The 22,341-nt window shown below is 42.9% G+C and overlaps 1 protein-coding gene across 1 annotated transcript in view; it reads right to left on the bottom strand.

Annotated features, from left to right (window-relative positions):
- ZNF385C (zinc finger protein 385C) overlaps positions 1–22,034 on the bottom strand; it is a 330,357-nt gene extending 308,323 nt beyond the window's left edge. Inside the window, exon 1 of the mRNA XM_082271505.1 lies at positions 21,826–22,034. The gene's annotated coding sequence lies outside the window, so the exon portion shown is untranslated. The remainder of the gene's footprint in view (positions 1–21,825) is intronic.
- Positions 22,035–22,341: the final 307 nt, after the last annotated feature.

The following is a 22,341-nucleotide window of genomic DNA, read 5'->3' as shown; positions in this document are numbered from 1 at the left end:
CATCGAAATCTGTACTAATGAGACGAAAATCGGACGTGTTTTGATGGTCGACAAAAATTTGTGGCCCTGTCTGCTTATCAGGAGGGCCTGATCTATTAGTTTAGCCTGTTACATGTTTCCAAGTGTGATTCACTGGGTATGAGGGAGTGTCCCCACTGCAGCCAATGAGGGAGCTGATTGGACAGTGGAGGAAACCTAGCCAGTGGCACACTCTGGTTGATTTCAGTTCCAGTGGGAGAGCATTCCTGCAATGCATCCTGAGATTGCACATAAATTGGAGGGGAGCATGTGACAGAGTGCATCAGTCCCAGGAGGAGGTGACGGCTGTCTCTCTTCCTGTAAAAGTGAGAAGGTGGTCCAGGCAGTTGGAGGTTGAGCTGGGCTGCAAGGGATCCAGAGTTTCTGACCGAGTGGAGCTGCTGGGCAGAAATCTTTAGGTAAAACAGTGTCTTTAGTACTCAAGATCTGCCCAGGGGTCTGCCTAGGAAAGGGGACCACTCCAGAGAGGTCAAAGGGGACCCAGGAGCCAGCTAACCAGGAGTGTTCAGTAAAGGGGGTGCCAAGTAGTAAAGCCCTGAAGTTTGGGGAGTAAAGGGGGCACCAGGAAAGGCCCTGAAGTGTTCAGCAATACAGTTTGCATTAAAGTCAGCTACCCCAGGGAGGAGTGCTTTGGGGAGCTCAAAGGGACTTTTCCACAGTCAGAGGTGAAGTTCTAGTAACTGGCCTAGTTGAGGCCAGCATCATGCTTTCTTCAGCAGCTACCTTCATATCCTCATGCTATACTTAATAAAGTTGTGTATGCAAAGAAAACAACAGGTTTCATGTTTTCAACAGCCTATTGTAAAAACTTGGAATTGTCCTTCTTATGTGACAGGAACATTAGTATGGGAAAGCTTGACTTGAGTCTTTGTAAATGGCATCTTTTCTGGTATGTAATTAACCAGCACCTTTCTTAAATGTTAAACACAACCCTTTAACTGAGAGCTCAAGCTACTTTTTTTGCTAGAGTCTAAGCCCTCCATATGGGAATGTGAACAATAATAAAACTGTTATCAAATACTTACCATCGTTTTCCTTTCTTGGCTTTTCTCCGGGGAAATATAGTGATGAACTGACTCTGCATCCAACTTCAATGACATAGGGCAGTACCCAAGATACATTTCTAAGCCTACCAACCTAAGGTGTTCAGTAACTCATACTCCAACTAGTACTGGGAGCCCTCTGCTGCCATAAACCTAGGTAGTAGACAATAACTAGAAACAAAATACACACAAGAGAGCAGGGGTAAGATCAAAATCAATTTTAGTCAACAGAAGGTATGGTAGGGATACTTTTTTTTTTACCTAATTCTACACTGCTGGCCCATTTGGATAGTAACGTGTCATATATACACTGCATGCAGGGACAACACAAGGACTGCTATTGTCAGGGACTCACTACCCTGCGCAGACGCACTAGCGCCACTAACCGGCCAACGCCTATGCGCATGCGCTGAGGCTACCATGAATAGTTTGCGGCTAACTTGCGTACGCGCAAACGAGCATGCGCATGCAAATCTTCTTTGGCTCCAAGCATCCTATTGAAAGCCAGTGATCACTCTGAAACATTGCTTCAGCAATGTGTGATCTTCAGCTCTCCTGTACCCTGTTATTATCTGCTGTTCCTGTTTACCTGACCCGGCTTGTCTTTGGATTCTGATTACCTGCTGCCCTCCCTGAGCTCGGCTTGTTTTGACTATTCTCCTGCCTCATCCTGATCTGTTTACCCGTTACCGGCTATTGGTCCTGGACCTGCTTCTGGCTCAACCAGGGAATCTGGGGGACCGCGACCTGGTGTTAGCACGCAGCCAAATCCATCCCCACCATCTGGGGCCCTGGTGAAAACGGCTAACACTTAGACTCCACGCCTCTGGTGAACCTGTGTCACGCCAGATACCCGGTAAGACACTCCTCTTACGTCATGCTCTGCCACGTTACCCCGTGACAGCTATGCAGATGATCTCCATTTTAACGTGATGAATGATGAACCTGCAATGCTTACATTCTACTCAGAAGGGGGGGGGTCTGCTTGTCAATTCCACTTGTCAGCGGTTCAAGCCACTCATCTGCCTGGGACGAAGGACTGCACATCATCTTGACATGCCTGTAAACTCTTCCACCATATGAGTGCATTACCTTAAGTGTTTTTAATATATTTCCAAAATAAACCAGCATTCTATACTATATTGGGCTCTTGGCACCTCTCTCCCCTCTTTCCATTTTGCAGACACTGAACCCCCCCCCCCCCACGCCAGAATCGAGTCAGCAGCCTGATCCCTTACAGTACTGTAACCAAGTGTGGTTTAAGAGATTGAGCTCCGGGACTCTGGGGACTCCGGGACTCTGATTTTAGTCACCAAATAGGTTAATTTTATTTTGAGTTTTTTTGTTTCATTCTTTTTATAATATTTTCTTACTTGTAATAATGCAGCAACATTGCATTGCCTCTATGTACGGGGTCAGATTAAACAGCTCCCCCTTGGTTTTAGTTGTGAGCTAGCTGTACACTATCTTTTAAGGATCGGGATTGTGCTTAGGGCCTAATCTTTTTTTTATAGTGTTAAGACAGGCTCTCAGCACTCTGCCCACATCCAGTGACTGGACTGAGGATCTAGAGTTGACTTTTGGCACAAATTAAAACATCAGAAAAAGGACAACATGGTCCAAAAAAGAACAGCTTTTTACAATCCAAGGCTATTACCTCTGAAAATGTTTAGCCAATGTAATAGAGGATAAAGAAAGCAATGAGTTCTGCAAAGAACAGATATGAAGTTACAGGGTGTTGATGACTTTTTTTGAACAATCTAGGATCCTCAGTTTCCCCCCTGCCATCAGGTGCAGTGTCACTGGGCATAGATGAGATATGTCCCATTTTGAGTCAGTACTGTAATTTGGGACAGGAGGAGAATTGAGTCCATCATGCTCAACAGGAAAACCAAAGAAAACTATGGTTGGCATGGCCAGAAAGAGATGATTGCAGTAATAGCAATAGCAATTCTTTCATACTGGCGTCCATAGTGCAAACTGAGAAGTATGGAGCGTCTCCTCCGGGGAATGTCCCTCACTTGGTCGTGGTGTGCGCAATGACGTCAGACATCAGTGCACTCCATCTCACGCAGGGCAGGCTGGATCTTCTAGGGCGGAGGTGCCCAAGACACAGGAGTGACAGGAGGACTGAGGACAGACAGCGGATGCTTGGTGGACAGGTCCGGTGGTGAATTATGGATGAAGATAACAATATATATAATACTTTCTAACTGTTATATTTATATAAAATAATGGATGTGGATAGCAAACCTGACAAGTTCCCTTGAAGGCAATGACCAAAGTGGAATAATCATAAAAAACAGTCAGCAATATTTTTCATTGTTCTGACTACTCCATGCTGAGGAAAAGTACAATTCAAACACTTTCCATGCACTGCCATACTAAGGCCTACAACTGATAATTACAAATTTTTACTTTCTTCGAGGTTTATTTTGGACTTTGGTAGAACAAAATCTTGCAGTACCTCATATGTGCCACAAGATGGCATGCAAATCAACACAATTTCATGAATGAGCCTCTAATACCAGGTTTAAAAGGGGTAAGAAAAATGTCCTGAATATACATACAGTATATTTATAACGCTCAGATTAACATAATGTTTGGAGTAATAATATTTGTACATGTTCATATTATTTCCACCCTTTTTAAAATGTTTACTCCACCCAAAACTTGGTTTCAGTTAAAGGTTAATGCTTGTGGGCTGAAAAGTCCACTTCTGTCTTGTATCTCTTGTTACCTAGTTGATGAGTTCCTGGTTTTGACCTCCCTTATCATGGGACCTTACACTTCCCATTGCAACTGGAGAAGCCACTAGAACAGGGTCGGGAACCTTTTTGGCTGAGAGCGCCATGAACACCACATATTTTCAAATGTAATTCCGTGAGAGCCATACACTATATTTCAGGGTCGGGAACCTTTATTTAATATTCATATTCATGGGCCGCAGCTATACAGTGAGTAGATGGAGCCGTGCCTGGAGGAAGAGAGCAGAACAGGCAGGTATGCAATGAGGCCGGAGTGGTGAAGCGCCTGCAGGCCTGCGAGTGATGGAGGTGAGTATAGGCCCTGAGAAAATGGCGGCCGGCCGCTGAAGGCCTCAAAAGTGGATGTAAGAGGCAGCTCCCATGGGTCCCCGGGTGTCAGAGGGAAAGGAGATTGTGTCTGTCGGGGCACAGGGAGCGGATGGCAGGTCTCCTTACCGGGTGGTGACTGCCAAGGCCCTCAGATGCACAGCACACGAGCCGGAAGCGGTACCGCGAGTAGGCCGCAGGGTCCGTAGCGCGGCAATCCGGTCACCCAGAGACAAACCGAGGATAGCGGTGGGTAGCCCACAAAGTGTACCATCGATGGGTGCAGAAATCTCCTTGGCACCGGGCACAGCTACGCTACTGGATTGAGTGGTAGACGTGGCGGAGCTCTTGGATTACACGTCCAGCGCGGCTCACGTCCGGACACGCCCCCCTTTATTAAAGATTTGTCTGCGAGCCGGATGCAGCCATCAAAACAGTCACATCTGGCTCGCGAGCCTTAGGTTCCGTACCCCTGCACTAGAAAGTGAGGCTCCTTGTGACTTTCATGGCAAAGGTCCTTGTGGGTGACGCAATCTGCCAATATATACATGAAACATCAGTTTGAATGACTTGTAAATAGATACTATAATTTTTAGTAAATACACATGTTCTGCCAAAGCAGACATAAAAATATTTAGCTAAATCCACACCTTTTTTGTTTAGCTTTTGATACAGTAGGGAATGGCTACCATCCCTGTCTTCTTTCTTCTTCAACTGTGTGTGATCATTTGGAGAGACATGAAGAAATCTCTACGTAGTCAAAAGAAAATACCCTCGTAGACAGCTGCCTCTGGAAGAGGCGTCCTGATTTGAAGAATTCACCTCTGTTCCTGTTTCGGTGGCAACTGTAAGTTTTTAAATTACCCATCATTTTTGTCCTTGTGAAAATGGTCACCAAGACTTAAAGAGGAGCTTCAGTCAATTCTGCAAAATGTAAAATCCAGGAGCTAAAAAACTGTAGCTGCTGACTTTTACTAAACAGACACTCACCCGTCCAAGAAACCAGAGCCATCTTCGTCCAAGCCCATTCTTCTGGTCCCAGCATGTCCCTGGTGCAGGGGCACTGCATTTTGTGCATGTTCCCGCAGCCTCCTGGGAGCGGTGACATGTCGCTAAAGGTTACGGACGGGGGGGGGGGGGGATTTCCGGTGGATCAGACCAGAAGTATAAACAGGTACCTATTAAAACCAGGTATCCAACCCCCCCCCCCCCGACCAAAAAAATGTATTTCAAATGTGGCTGAGGGGAGGAAAAGAAGGAAGAGAGCGGAACTTCCCCTTCTGGGTGACGTTCCGCTTTAAGTAGACACTAGCAAATCTCTACCTACGTTTGTACAAAAATTCTTAGTACAGTGAACTACTGAACAAATGTCATTTAAAAGTGTTTTCGATTTTTGTTTGATTTTAACATTTGATTTTAGAAAAAATTGACTTTCTCAAGCAAAACCTAAATTCACTTCCAGAAATTTGTTAATTTGAGTAGAATTTCGCACCCTGCTCCTTCAAATTTTTCCATCACTGCGGTTAAAAGTGAACATTGATTTGACCCCACTAAGAATTAGAATAATTAACAAAAGTTCTCAAAACAAAAAAACTTTGTCCAAAACTCTACTTATATTTTGGAAGAAAATGTTGGAAAATCTCCCAAGCAGACATTTATGTATTGTTAGGTATTGATATATTTTTGTTATAAAACAAAAAAAAGGCGATTTTTCAAAAATATTACATTTGATCTTTTGTGGAGCATAATTTTATGAATTTGGGAGGGGGCGCTGTTATATGAATTTTAATTTTAATGCATTGTGTAAAAATTTACACATTATTTGGTATTCAATGAGATGGTTTAGATGGGGGTATTTGTGAATTATAGAAGGGTTAGGAAGCACAATTTGAATACACAACTCCAGCCAATATCTTTATTTTTTCTTAAAGCGGTTCTTCAGTCTCAATAAAAAAAGGTCAACAGCTACAAAAAAGGGACACTTACCTTTCCAAGGATCCAGCGCCATCCTCACCAGAACCAGTTCTTCGCTGGTCTTCAGGTCCTTTGTGCCTGGTATGTTGACTAAGGGCAGGCAGCTGCGACTCCTTGCGGCTTCACAGTAGGCCTCCCATTACGCATGTGTGATTCTCGCTGCACTTTGTGAATGACTGAAGAACCGCTTTAAGAAAAAATAAAGATATTGGCTGGAGTTGTGTATTCAAATTGTGCTTCCTAACACTACGTCGCTCCGACTTAGGGGGCGACCTGTGAAGTGCTGACTCTGTAAGAGTGACCCCAACGGGGAAAAATCCTCAGACGTACAAGGTATAAGGTATATTCTAGTTCCTAAAATAGCCAAAAAAAGCAGGACAGAAGGAGGGAATTACTGTAGAGGCTATAGTTGGTAAAGTGTAATTTAATCACATAACCATGGGAGGTGATTTGCTCTACAAGATAACCAGGAAGCATATCAGGAAGATAATATACTGTCAGTCTTGATGGGAGGGGGAGGCACATATGTTACTCAAAGGTTTTGAATCCAGTCCACAGTCTGAGCAGTAGGTCCACCAGGAAGGCAGAATTTCCACCAAGCACCACCACCACAGCCCACAACCAGAGGCGGACACTCAGTGCCTGCCATATGTAGAATGCTAGCCACAGGTTTGATAACATTAGGAACGTAAGTGCCATAGTACCAGCACACTGAGAGCCTATTACTATGGCAGCAACAGATTCAAGAATAGCCGCAAGTTCGCAAATTACAAAACTGGCCGTAATTAGGACCGTTTTTGAGGTACTTCATGAATACCATCGCTTCCATCACAGGGTTCTATCCCCATTCAGCTGGCAGCTGGGAAATCCCCAGTGCTAAATGTAAACAAAGGAGCCAGAATACAATTGTAATGTCATTACCCAAATATGGCAATACCTATTTTTGGAAAATTACTTGAGTCACTGATTGGGCGAAGCCTGAGACTACTTCCCTACCAGGCCCACCCTACTTTTTATTGGATGACAATGAGCAGATTTAAAAGCCACTATTGAAGTAAACAGAGGCTATGGATCTGCCCACTGACCGGTACCTGCCTCTGACAGGTACATGACGCTTTGCCTTTGACAGGCTCCCATTATGCTTTAAATTCTTCTTAGAAGAAAATCAGTGTTGGTAAAATGCAGGGACTGCCATTTTGAAAATCACAGATGCCTGGCTTTATTTGACTTCAATACATACTGAGTCATTGACCCAAAACAAGTATGTAGTCAGTTACATTAAAACTACAAATTTACCTGATCAAGAACTTTTATTTATCCCATTTTAAGATAGACGCAGTAGAAAAACTCTACTCTGTATGAACAATTCTGTTTACATAATTCCAGTGGTTATATAAGATCTATACTTTCCTTGGTAATCAGAACGCAACAGATTCTCTGATGCACAGGACAAAATGGGAAAATGATTGCTCTTTGGAGCCAGGGGTTTTGGATAGGTCAATTTAAAGAAATGTGCTAGGTCTCCTATTATCGGGGAAACAGCTGTCAAACACCTTACAAGGTGGTACCGTACTCTGGTTAGAGTCCACTCTATTGGCACTTTTCCACTGCAAGTAACGGCTCGGCTCCACTCGGCCCTGCTTGGCTCTGTTTGGTTTTCCATTGCATGGTACCGCATGGTACGGTGTTGGAAAGGTTCGGTACGGTTTGGAACGGTTTGCTTTTCCACTAGAGTAAAGTGGGTGGGATAACAACGATTCTCTGACCAATCAGTGGCTACTAGTAGTGAAAAACAGTCAAGGCTGCATGCAAAGGATTGTGGGATATGGTACTGTTTGGTTCCATGTAGTGGAAAAGCACCGCCGTACCATACTGTACCGAACCGTCCCAACACCGTACCATGCGGTACCATGCAGTGGAAAAGCGCAAAATCGAGCCGAACCGTTCGGTTCCATGCAGTGGAAAAGCGTCATATCTTCCCTACAGTATCTCCCTTATGTTTTAGAGGTTCTCAAGCTTCAGGTACATTTCTACATTTATTTTGGGAATGTTCCCAGCTGGTTCCAATTTGGAGAAAGCTGACCACCTTTGCCTCTACCTTAACCTGTGCTCAGCTCTCTCTTACCCCAACTCATTGTCTATTATTTCCTCCAATTTTAGAGGTTACTACGTCACAGAGACTAATCAACATAATCTGTGTAGTTTTCCTTCGGGTAGTCGCTTTACATTTACATTGGAGATCTTCCTCTGTTCCTAGGTTAAACCAGGGCTTTTTTTCTCAGACAACAGGTGCAGGAACTCCCCCCTTCTGAGTCCCCACCTGTCTCTGTGCCCTACCCACCTCTAAGCACCGTCCCTCGATTCCACCCTTACCCACCTCCCAGTACTGCCCCAAGAATCATTTTGTGGTTCTAAATAATTTGTATGGAATTTGTTCTTGTCTAATAACAAGAAAAGCAGTAAAATAGCAGCAACAAAAGATCCCTCACACAACAATAGACTCCCCCAGCAACAATGGACCCCACCCCAACAACAATAGGTCCCCCCAAGCAACAATAGATCCCCCACACACAACAATAGACCCCCCCAAACACACACACAGCAACAGTGGATCACCCACAACAACCCCTCCCCCCCAGCAAGCAACAACAGTTTTCCTAGCGGCCAGCATCAATAGACCCTCCAGCAGCCAGCAATACTAGACTTTTCGCTCAATAGTAGATCCCTACCAGCAACATAAGACCTCCCCCAACAACAATAGATCCCCCACCATCAACAATAGACCCTTACACAAAAAACAGATCCCCACCAGTGGCAATAGATCCCCCAGCAGCCAGCATAAATAGACCCTCTAGCCCACCCTTGCTATTACTTTAAGGTTCCTCCATGTTATCGTCACATTTCTAGTGGTACCATATTTAGTCGCCAATTTTCTAAGGTTTTTTCTGAAACTTTGCAATTTCTTTGTACTTTTTTGTACTCACCTGTCTAAACTTCATGTATTTCTGTGTTTAATAAAATTTTGAAAATTTTAATATATGAGTTCGTATCCGGTATAGTCCAATTAGGGGGTCTCTTTCCTCTTGTATGTCCACTTTCCAGTAAAGGGACGAGGGTCACTAAACTCATTTTTCTCCTTTCTACATGCCCAGCCCCCACACCCAATTTTTCCTTGCTATTACATATATTCAGTTCTGGAGCTGCCGGAACTGCGTTCCCCCACGTTCCTGCTGAAAAAAAGCCCTGGGTTAAACTATGTGTAGAATCCATAGGTAGAGTGGAAAGACTCTTTCACACTTTATACCACACTATGTCTTACTATGAGCACAAATGGTCACCTTGGTTCGATCACTGCACTATTTAGTGATTAATTCCTAATGCTTCGAAATGCGTTTATATCGATATGTTAATGTTGATGTCTTTTCTTTTTCTCTTTCTGAAATAATGGCATTGTCAGTATTAGTATTCATATTTGTGCCTTGATCATATCAATCTTTTATGGATTGGACCATTTGCCATTTTCTGTAATGATCTGATTTTTGGATATTTCAAGAAGCCAATACCTCTGTACCACCTATTGAAACCTTCTAATAACATTTTGTAAACAAAAAAAAAAAAAAACTTCTAATTTACATGCTTCTTTTGGGCCAGTAAAATTACATATCTCCTAAGACTGCAACAGGCAAGCAGCATTCATTTTTACTTTTGTCCCAGCCCAGGTTTCCTACAACTAACCAGGTTTTGGGTTGAAGGAAGAAACCCAGATAAGCAGACAGCCAGCATACAAACTCTATAGTAGACAGTGTCCATGGTGGCATTAAAACCCCATACCCAAAGTGGACAGGTATACGTTTTAAACACGGAACCATTTGATACTATTTTTTAGTGTAATGGCTAATAAAATATCAGTTGCGCTGTCCAGAGATGTTTATACTCAAATAGATATGGCTGAATTATGTTAGTTCAGTGAAATCATAAAATCACCTACTGGAACGCAATCTTGCTGCAGGCTAGTCTAAATGAGAATTGACCAAAGGAAAGTAATAATGCATCAGACTGCATAGGTCACCCGCGGTTAAAACAGTCTAAATGGTGAGTTGGCTTAATCATCTCATTGAACAACATCCAGACAAATAGATCCCCGAGAACTCTCTATATCGCTTAGTTGGTGAAAGCTTCATCCGTCAACAAGCTGCTCAGGACACAACTCTAGTTAGTCACTGAGTAACAGCCAGAAAGAGATAAGACCTTTCAAGTTTTTTGATTGGCAAACTCCTACAGATTTTCTTCTGCTTAGACAAAGAAATAGAATACATGTTACTATAGCATGGTTCTGATATGGCAAGAGAAGCCTTTTAGTAAGAGTGGAAGGATGATAATAATAGTTAATTGTTAGGTTTTAAATATTAGAGCACAACACAGCTGCTGTCATATCTACTTAAAGCAGAGTTCCACCCAAAAATGGAACTTCCGCTTTAGGTATTCTAACACCCTGACATGCCAAATTTGGCATGTCATTTTTTTTTGGGGGGAGCGGGTACATAGTTTTGACAGGTACCCGCTCCCACTTCCGCTCGGAGCGCCGCGGCGCCCTGAACGGAAGTTCTCCTCTCCCCCTCCCTCCCTGCAATCTTCTGGGACATGTCAGAGGTCCCAGAAGATTGCCGGCCAATCAAGACGCGCAGCGCGACTCGCGCATGCGCAGTGGGTACCCGGCTGTGAAGCCAAAACTGTCACAGCCGGGTGCCCACAGCAGTGATGCCGGCGCCGAGGGAGAGGATCGAGGCTTCGGGCGGCCGCATCGCTGGACCGTTGGACAGGTGAGTGAAATGGCTGGAAATCCACTTTAAGCATCAGAAGGTTGTACCCCCGTCATGACCAGGCCATTTTTTGCTATATTCGGCACTGCCTGCGCTACTTTAACAGACAATTGCTCGGTCATGCAACGTTGTACCCAAATTAAATTTATATAATTTTTTTCACACAAATAGAAGCTTTCTATTGGTGGTATTTGATCACCACTGTTTTTTTTTTGTTTTTTTTGTTATTTAGGCCAAAATGTATTCTACTACATGTTTTTGGAAAATAAAAATCCCAATAAGTGTATATTAATTAGCTTGCGTGAAAGTTATAGCGTCTACAAATGATAAAATAAATACTGCAATTTTTATTTATTTTTTTATACTATTGATGGTGGTGATCAGCAACTTATAGTTGGACTGTGATAGTGAGGCGGACAATCCGATACTAACTGACACTTTGGGGGAACTGACTAACTGACACTGACATCACCAGTGACACTAATACAGTGACCAGTGCTAATAATATGGAGGTATGTACAGAAAGTAATGAGAATGATATTTAAAAAAATATTTTTAATTTGTTTTTTACAATTGAACATTGTTCCCTTCAAATTATGTACCTTCATAGCATCCCTGGATGTCTTCAAATGGGATGGCATGCAGAGCCTGCGTAGTGACTATTTCGATGTTAACAACATTACCAAAATGGTGTCCTTTCTTATGTTCAAATCCTGAGTCAGGATTTCATGAAAAATTGGCTTGCAAATAACAGCATAGCAGGGAAGGTGGGCGCGTGTGTGTCCTCTACCGGGAAAAACTGGATCACATACATGTACGTGATCCAGTGCAGTCAGATACCCTGTAGCTGTACATCTACAGTGAGCAATCCAGAAGTGGATATTTTCTATAGGATAGCCAACATGTTTCTGCTCAAAAGGAATCAACCCAAGTTGGGCTGTTGCTGACAGGACAGTAAGCATTGGTATTTTGGCTCAGTCAAGACACCAGCTTAGTCAGAAACCTGTGCTGTGGTGGCTGCCATTGCTAAAATCTTAAAAGGCTTAGTTAGCTTGGCTGTCATGGTGATATGGTGGGTTCAATACTTTCTGAGTAGCCAACCCAGAATTATAATAAAAACAAACTTAACAAAAAAATGAAAGATGCAATGTTACATAGAAACCATTCAAAGTGTAATAAGAACACAGACTGTAGCCCTTGCTAAGCCCAGTGAAGCGTTCCAAGCCCAGTGAAGCGTTCCAAGTGCAGTGAGCGTACCAAGTGCAGTGGTGTTGTAACAGCACTGCTCAGCTTTGTTATGGCATTGCTCATTGGCAGTCTTGTTCCAGCTTGTTAAACTGAACTCACCTTCAAGTTGCAAAGTTTTTGGCCAGTTCCCAATTCAAGGCCTACTGTAAAGTTGCAAGCGGTAGTGCACTACTTCAGGCAGCAGGTTTTTTGAGCCAGTTCCTGCACCGAGGCCTACCATAAAGGGTACAGCAAGGAAGGTCAAAACCCTCTTAAACTGCTTGGGCTCACTTTCATGGGTGAGTTGGTAAACGCACACTTGTTTTGTTCACAACTGGCCAGGTCTGTCAGGGGCCCAAAAGCTACAGGGTCATAGGGTACAAAGTAAGTGGCCCAGAAGAGGAGTTCATCACTATCACCAGACCCCTCTTTTCCTGGCTACCATAAGTTTCCTAACTAAGCCAGTGTCAATGACACCTACTGCTCCAGGTACTGGATGTCTTTCATTACCAGAAGGTATCTTTTTACCAGTCCAGCACTTACAGTAGTAACATGTGCCTCCTCACCTGGCTGAGCCTTTACCTTTCTCATCCTGGCAAACATCAAGGGACACATCACAAAGACACAGGATGCCTAAAACGTTAACATGAAGTAAATAAGTACATACTGTATTCCCAAAAATTGGTAACACTAAAGGAGCTTTCTGGAAGAAAATACAAATGGTTTCTAACATTGGTTTCCAAACAACCATACAATTCCATAGCTAGAGTAAATATTCCCACCAAGGATCAGGTGCTTATTAATGTTCTTTTACAAAGTACCCTCTTTTTCAGCCCCAATGGAATAAAATTGCTTTGCCAAGGTATGTGGGAAAACAACCCTGTCCCACACAAGGGTAGCCCTGATAGCTACATACCCTCTGATATGTGCCTCTTTTATGTTTACCACGTGGAAAGGCCCCTATGTGACACAGCATGTGATAGTTATATCAAGGTTGAGCCAAAATGGCTACCTAAATCAAATCTCACTGGATTTCAGTGCTAGAACACTCAAATATGGCCCCAGTGTAGAGGACAAATCAGTCCTCCACTGAGTTCCCTAATGCCCAGAGCAAAGGAGTGGTCATGTGAAACTGTCTCACCTGGCATCACCAGTGAGGTGCACATCAGGGCAGGAGACACCTCCCCTAAGTAGCACTCCCATACATGTTCTCTCTTCCTTGCTACAGCCCAGGATTTCCTTGTTACCTGTCTTACAGTCCAGTCCTGGTTTTCCAGGGCACTTGTTTGGTATGTCCAGCTTTGACATTGTCCATTTTCATCCTTGTCCTGTCATTCTTTGTCTTACCACAATCCAGAATTTCCCATTAAACTTACCATCCAGTCCTAGTCTTCCAATGTGCATCAGCACACAGTAATAATGTTGGGAGTTATCTAGAGGGCATGTAAGTGCCAGTATTTGACAAGGATGGTGCTGTGTCTTCTTACCAGCTACTTGAGCCTTGTCTATAGCCTACTCATTTCTGTCCTACACTGACTGATAACTCTCTGCTTGCTGTCTGTCAAGAACTGCTTGCTGCTTACCATGAACTATACTTGTACCTGACCACTCTTTGCTAGCCACCTGCCTCAAGCTTACCTAGATCTGACTACTCTCTAGTCTCCTACCTCACCCACTATCTTCCAGTACAATAAATAAAAAAATAAAAAAACAACAGGAATAATAGATTCTACTGGTCCCAGCAATAATAAACCCCCAATGTTGCTAGCAAAAATAGACAAACAACCCCACACCATAATCCCCCCTCTACCAAATGATTTGGACCAGTGTACAAATTAAGGTCCATAAAGGTATAGATGAGCAAGTTTGGGGTGGAGGAACTTGACTGGCCTTCACAGAGTCCTAACCTCAACCTGATAGAACATCTTTGGGATGATTTAGAGCGGAGACTGCGAGCTAGACCTTCTCATCTACATCAGTGCCCTACCTCACAAATGCGCTTCCGGAAGAAGGTGTCAAACATTCCCTTTGATACACTTCTAAACCTTTTAGACAATCTTCCTTAAGTGTTAAAGTTGTTATAGCTGCAAAGGGTGGGACAACTCAATATTGAACCCTACCGACTAAGACTGGGATGCCATTAAAGTTCATGTGCGTGTAAAAGCAGGCATTCCAATGCTTTTGGTAATATAGTGTATATGTAGTATCCCTATGGCAAAAAGGCATACAGCTTTGTAGAGGAAGTAAACTTCCTCTGCAAACATTTACCTATAGGTACTGTAAGTCATTTGTCCAGAGGAAGGAGCCTTCTGGCTATGGGTCAGAGTCAAACCCAAATAGTCCAAACTTCGTGGGTCTGACTTCTGAAAATTCAGAATCCAGCCGAACTCCCGCAGAGTTTGTATTGTGATCTCCAGGTTCTGCACTAGAGCAGAGGGAGACTCCGCTCGCAGAAGGAGATCGTCCAAGTAGCCGAGTACCGCGATCCCCTGTTGGTGTAGCAAGGCTAGCACTAAAGCCAACACTTTTGTAAAGACCTGAGGAGCGGAGGAAAGACCAAAGGGCAACGCCACAAAGTGATAATGCTCCTCTCCCACAGCAAAGTGGAGAAAACACTGGTGACTGGCACATATTGGAAAGTAAAGATAGGCATCTTTGATATCTATGGAGGAGAGAACTCCCCTGACACAGAGATGCCACCACCATTAGAATGGACTCCATTCTGAACTTCTGTACCCGCACAAAGCAATTTAGTGCCTTGAGGTTAAGGATTGGGCGCATTTTGTCATCCTTCATGGGGACTGTGAACAGGTTTGAGTAAAAACCCTGAAAACGGAACTGGAACAATCACCCCTTGAAGGAACAGGTCTTGTACCGCTCCATACAGACCCTGTAATCAGTCTGGGGTCAGGCACAGGTTTGGAAGGAAAAAACCTTGGTGGGGGACAAGAGCGAAACTTGATCTTGTAGCTGGACTGAATTACTTAGTGGACCCACTTGTCTTGCCCCAGGGAAGTCCACGGGTCTGGAAACCAGCGAAGACGTCCCCCCACCCCTGAGATGGGTGAAGGCGCACCTTCATGCAGAAGGAACCTTGTCCGTGGGCCTGGAGAAGCCTGCTCTTGGCTTGCCAGACCAGGTTCATTTGGATCCACCAGAGGAGGCCCTCAAAGGCTTCCAGTCCATGTCAGTAGACCCTGAGGGACAAAAAAATGTCTTATGAGCCGAGAAGGAAGGACTATGTCTACGACGAGGTTCCATGCCCTTAGTAGTCTGTGGAAAAAAAGGTATACTTCCCCCCTGTGAGACCTTTTATGATGTCATCCAGGGTAGCTGCAAAACAGAAAGGCAAGCCATCAGGGGAGCCGTGTCCAAAGAGGCATCACAGAAAAACTGCAGCCCAATGAACCAGCTGGCCAGCCAGCTCAGCAAAGGCAGGATGGGAGCTGTTCTCCCTCCATGTCATGGCATAGGATTTTAGCCCACTGGGTCAAAGGGCAATGGTAAATACCGGCCTCATTGCCGAACCAGCTAAGGTATACATAATGCAGGCTATGGCCTCTGCCTTTGGGTAAGTCGGATCCTTAATGGCAGGGGACTCTTTAACCAGAATCATGGTTACCTTGTTTAACCACTTTACCACCGGAGGATTTTGCTGTCTTACATCCAGGTCACTTTTTGCGATTTGGCACTGTGCGACTTTAACTGACAATTGCGCGGTCATGAGACGCCGTACCCAAACGAAATTTACGTCCTTTTTTTCCCACAAACAGAGCTTTCTTTTGGTGGTATTTGATCACCTGTGCGATTTTTACTTATTGCGCTATAAACAAAAAAAGAGCGTAAATTTTGAAAAAATAACAATATTTTTCACATTTTTTTATATGAAATTCCCCCCCAAAAAAATGTAAAAATCTAAATTTTTTTAAATTTTTGGCCAATTTGTTTTCTGCTACTTATGTTTGGTAAAAAAAATCACAATAAGCGTATTTTGATTGGTTTGCGCAAAAGTTATTGCGTTTAATAACTAAGGGAAAGATTTCTGTCATTGTTGGTGTTTTTTTTTTTTAACGAGTAATGGCGGCGATCTGCAATTTTTTTTTGCGGGACTGCGACATTGCGGTGGACAGATCGGACCCTTGACTGACATTTTTGACACTTTTGGGGGTACCAGTGACATTACTACAGTAATCAGTGCTATAAATATGCACTGTTACTGTAAAAATGACACTGGCAGGGAAGGGGTTAATTTTATTGGAGAGGGAGGGGTTAATGTATGCCTGGTGCTTACTAATGTGTGTGGGGGGAGGTGACTGAGTGACACAGGGACAGATCGCAGGTTTAGCTATGCTGAACCCTGCAATCTGTCACTGTCTGTCAGTTAGGAGATCCGCCCGCTTTGTTTACACAAGCGGGCGGATCTCCAAACTCGATTCCCCCGACGATCGGGGAAGAGCAGCGGCGATCGCCGCCACTCCTCCCCTGGCCCGACTCCCGCTGTGACTGAATACAAGGGGAGGAGTCCAGCGACGTAGGTCTACGTCGCTGGACGGGAACTGCACCACTTTGCAGCAGTAGAGCTCCAGTGAGCGGTCGGCAAGTGGTTAATCTGGAAACCAGAGGGTCCACCACAGTAAAGTGCTTAGGAACCCCACAGGGACACTTTGGTCGTCCCCACTCTTTAGCGACAATTCTGTCAAAATAGGCGGGGAAAGGAAACACCTTTGCTGCTCTGGATGGCTTGTGAGTGCCAAAGGGTACCTGTGCCTCCGTCACACCTTCAGCTGCATCATACAACTTTAGGGTCTTCCGCACAGATACAATCAGTACATCAACCTGATTGCACCATCATTCAGGGTAGGGAGCCCTGAACGCTGACAGGCGATCTTGCTGTTTTTTTATTCCCTGCAAAGCAGGGAAAAAAACAGCAAGGTCGCTTAGTAACAGCAGCACATAACACACAGTAAACATTGTTAAGCACACATTTAACCCCTTGATCACTCCAGATGTTAAATCCTTCCCAGCCAGTGTCATTAGTACAGTGACAGTGTATAGTTTGAGCACTGAATTAGCGGCACTGGTGATGTCAGTGTCGGTTAGTTAGTGTACCCCCCAGCCAGTGTCAGCTGGTGTCAGATTGCACACCAAACTATCACAGTCCCACTATAAATTGTTGACCACCACCATTACTAGTATGAAAAAAAATATATATAAATAAAAATTCCAGTATCTACAGTATATCAAACACTATAAATTTCATGCAAACCAAACAATATACACTTATTTGGAGTTTTTTTTTTTTTTTTTTTACCAAAGACGTAGCAGAATACATTTTGGCCTAAATTCATGAAGAATTTAGATTTTTTTTTAACATTTTTTTATTGGATATGTTTTATAACAGAAAATAAAAATATATAGTTTTTTTGTCTTTCTTTTTATATCACAAAAATAAAAACCCAGTGGTGATCAAATACCACTGAAAAGAATGCTCTATTTCTGTGAAAAACAGCTAAAAATGTAATTTGCGTACAGTGCTCCATGACCGCAAAATTACCAGTTAAAGTAGCGCAGTGCTGACCAAAAAATGCTCTGATTATGAAGAGGGTAAAATCTTCCGGTTGTGTAGTGGTTAAACTGATGTCAAACCAATGCCATTAACACAAGCCCTAAAAAGATTTGGAGGCTATATTGGAAGTTTTGCAGTGCACTTAGTGAAAATGAACACATGCGAAAAATTTGTTTCAGCAAGTGACAAATAACATATACCAAGAAATACAGTACACTGAGCATATAAAATAGGAGTAGTACTACAGAGCAGAACCCATACATACAGAATTAAATATTCTCTGTGACGGGAGTCACTTTGGGCGCGAGGTGACCAAGTAACTGGGGGGCACTGGGGTTATGGTTTGGATTGCTCCAAATGGGACAGTGATATTCAGGAATGATGTCTCCCTTAAAATATGAAGATTTTATTCCCTGTACATTGTGAGGTCTATGACCAGGGAGTACAACTCCTAATATGGGCATTCCAGGAAGGTTACATATTTACATAGTTGCATAGTTAGTCAGGTTGAAAAAAGACACAAGTCCATCCGGTTCAACCATAAAAAAAAAAAAAAAAACAGTATTGAAAACCCAACCCTACAGTCCCATATACACAATCCTATAACCGCTGTTGATCCAGAGGAAGGCGAAAATAAACCCCAGCTAAGCATGATACAAGTTGCTACAGCAGGGGAAAAAAATTCCTTCCTGATCCCCCGAGAGGCAATCGGATATTCCCTGGATCAACTTTACCTAAAAAAAAATTTAGTACCCAATTATATTATGTAAACCTAGGAAAGAATCCAAGCCTTTTTTAAAGCAATCTAGTGAGCAAGCCAGAACCACCTCTGGAGGGAGTCTATTCCACATTTTCACAGCTATTATGGTAAAGAAACCTTTCTGTATTTGGAGACGAAATCTGTTTTCCTCTAGACGTAAAGAGTGCCCCCTTGTCCTCTGTGTTGACCTTAAAGTGAACAACTCAACACCAAGTTCACTATATGGACCCCTTATGTATTTATACATGTTGATCCTATCCCCCCTTAATCTCCTCTTCTCAAGAGAGAATAAAGGTCCTCCATGCCTCTTATCAGTTTGGTTGCCCTTCTCTGCACTTTCTCAAGTTCCCCGATATCCTTTTTAAGAACTGGTGCCCAAAACTGAACTGCATAGTCCAGATGAGGTCTTACTAATGATTTGTACAGGGGCAAAATTATATCTCTCTCTCTCTCTGGAGTCCATGCCTCTGTTAATACAAGAAAAGACTTTGCTTGCTTTGGAAACAGCAGCTTGGCATTGCATGCTATTATTAAGCTTATGATCTACCAGAACACCCAGATCCTTCTCCACTATGGATTCCCCCAGTTCTTCTCCCCCTAGTATGTATGATGCATGCATTATCTTAGCCCCCAAGTGCATAACATATCAACATTAAACCTCATTTGCCACATAGTTGCCCAATGAAACAGTGTATTGAGGTCAGATTGTAAGTTGGAGACACCCTGTAAAGAAGTTATTCCACTGCAAAGCTTGGTGTCATCTGCAAAGACTGAAATGGTACTTTTAATCCCAGACCCTATATCATTTATAAAGATATTAAAAAGTAAGGGTCCCAACACCGAACCTTTTGGTACACCACTGATAACTTTAGACCATTCAGAGTAAGAATCATTTAATGTGGAGACCGACTGTCTATTGCTTAACGATGTTGCTTTTGTCTGAATAAGTAAATTGTGATATTCTTGTCTGAGGTGGCTTTTTATTCACCTATTGTTAAGTGTGCTAATGAACTCACCTGTTGTCTGCTAAAGGATGTATTGACACTCAGAGTAATGTGTATTGGGGGCTCGTTATGTAACCATTGTGTGATGTTGGGGACTGGATTTGGGTCATTGTTCATGTAGTGACTGCATTACTTCTAACGTGTATATAAAGCGTGTATTCCTTTTCAATAAACAGTCTGATTCCTGTTTGACCCTCAATACAGAGCCTCGTCTCATACTTGGGGGGGGGGGGGTGATTATTCGTATGGGTTTCTTGTTTGGCTGAGTGGAGTGTCCAGTAGTTGCCTTTGTGTTCGGGAAGGAAATGTCCTAAACAAATGTAACCCCTTTCATACCCGGGGTGTCGTTACATTCTCAGATACTAAAAACTGCACCCAGCAAAAAGAAGAATTGATGTAGTTCCATTGGATGTTTACACGCAAAAAAACATCCCTGCATAAGAGGTGTGATACTTTTGGAAAAAATAATCAAAAACAGCAAAATGTAGTTTTCATCATTCACACATATTTTTCATACCAATACTATCTTTTACAACGCAGGTCACTTGGCGAAAAAACAGGGAAGAGGTCAGGTCTCTGGTGAACAGTGTGAAAAGGCTAGAAATCAGGGCAAGGCCTCTTTCACATGGGTCACAGTGACAGTCCTCTCAAAAGTGATCTCCAGTGGACTGCCTTTCAGAGGACTGCTTTTTTCTAGAATGGCAGAGCAACAGCATCCAGGAGGTGGCCACAACCACAAGCTAAGTATTTGGTCTCATGGTTGAGGTGTGGTCCTATTAACTTCAATGGTAGAGACTTCAATGGTACTTGAGGTTGAAGTGTGGCCCCATTGACTTCAATAGTAGAGACTAAACCGGTACTCGTGGTTGAAGTGTGGCCCACTATCTTCAGTAGTAGAGACTACGCTGGTACTTATGGTCAAAGTATGGCACCATTGACTTTAAGGGTAGAGACTTCATTGTTACTGGTGGTTGAGGTGTGGCCCTATTGACTTCAATGTTAGAGACTACACTTGTACTTGTGATTGAGGTGTGGCCCCATTGAGTTCAATGGTAGAGACTTCAATGATACTCACTGTTGAGGTATGGCCCTATTGACTTCAATGGTGGAGTTTGACAGATGGTGTACAATCGCTTCCAGTTGCCATGTTAACTTGTAGGCGGGCAGTAAAAATGTTGATCAACTGTCTGTTTTTACCAACTATGCGAAAGAACCCCTAACTCCCTGAATTGTAGGGTGAGTTGCTGCTTCTATTGCAAGTGGGTAGAACCCGTTAGATGAGCATACAGTATGTTAACACGCAACTATCTTTTTCCTACTAAGAAACTACTACTACTGACCCCCAGATAATTATAGAGAAAGTTGAAGATGACAGAACTTAGTCCAAACATTTATATGATTACTATGCAAATATGGACCCTATTGAAATCATACAATAATAGCACTGTTATATGTAACTAAATACTTGAAACTAAAGAAAAACTTGAAATCATGTTGGAATTTTGAAGGAACAACAACTGTAGCTTTCTGAAAACTGCTTCTGGAGTTCACCTGGCCAACAGTCATTGTAATACAATACATTTCAAAGTACCGATGACAAATGCAGCCAAGCAATTAGCAAATTTAGAGAGAGGCAAGCAATGACAGCCCTAGGAATACTTTAAAGTTTGTGGATAATTCCAAAGCCATTTATATGTCAAACAAAGACACAAGCTGGCCATACATGTGGCAACTTTCAGGAAATTTTAGCCACTTTCAAACAAAAGGGAATAAAAAATACAATATAAAGTGGTTGCCTAAAACCAAGCTATCTACTACCCACAAGTCTGATGTCGGAATTTGATCAAAAAAAGAAAAGAAATGAAAAAACTACTACCCACAAGTCTAATGTCAGAATTTGATCAAAAAAAGAAAAGAAATGAAACAAATGATCTAAACCAGAATCAAATCTACAACAATTTCTTCAACAGTGAATACATTTTAAATTTAGCTCGTTCAAGGCAATTTTGATCCCATCCCCTTGCGGTTGATTTAACCCACATTATTGTTTTCAAATGCTCAGTGATTTTTAACAAAAAAATCAAATCAAAAGTATGACTGCTCAGTCAAATTGCCACCTGTAGACCTTTAGAGATGAATAAATACAGCCAAAAAGTTGCCAAATTTATGGAGAACAATGCAAGTAATCTCTGGGGTTCTCCAAAAATCATTGCATACATCTAATTCCCATTCTGAAAAATGATATTCTTTTGGATTTAGTAAGACTCTATTAGCTGCGGTTAGGTGATGATGCAAGCCTCGAGGAGCAAAGTCCTTACCTTCAGGAGTTCCGACACTCTGGTCCCTTCCTTGATTCTCACTCCCGAGCTCCCCCTCTTCTCTCCGTCATAGATAAAGAGCTGTAAGTGTGGAATCTGAGCTATGCTGTGCTCAGCACAGATATCAGAAATGTCTTCTTATGAGGAGGAATTAAATCAGCTGTTCTAATTCTACACCAGAATTTTATTATCATAATTTTCTCATTTTTTCCCCCTGCTATCGGCATACAGTGAGAAAGGACGGCTGTAGGTGCGACTATTATGGCAGATGGGTGACATGTGCCAATTGGCACTGTTTATAGTGTATGTGTCTGCCAAGTCATACCACTGGGTGAGGGACATCAAGCATCGCAGGGGATTAGGGTTTCTAAAGTACTCCAGTGCAGACACAACTCTTAACCTCTGCAGTCCTGAGGGGATGGACACAGGCAAAGGGAAATGGATGGCATGCTTGAAGAAATAAAGTTATTCATTTGCTCTGTCTATAAGCTATGGCTACGGGCTTCAAGGTTTGCT

Source organism: Pelophylax lessonae (genome assembly GCF_965119305.1).
Source record: "Pelophylax lessonae genome assembly, chromosome: 11".
Taxonomy (NCBI): Eukaryota; Metazoa; Chordata; class Amphibia; order Anura; family Ranidae; genus Pelophylax; species Pelophylax lessonae.
Note: the sequence above shows the minus strand (reverse complement) of the source record. Positions and strands in the feature narration are given on the sequence as shown.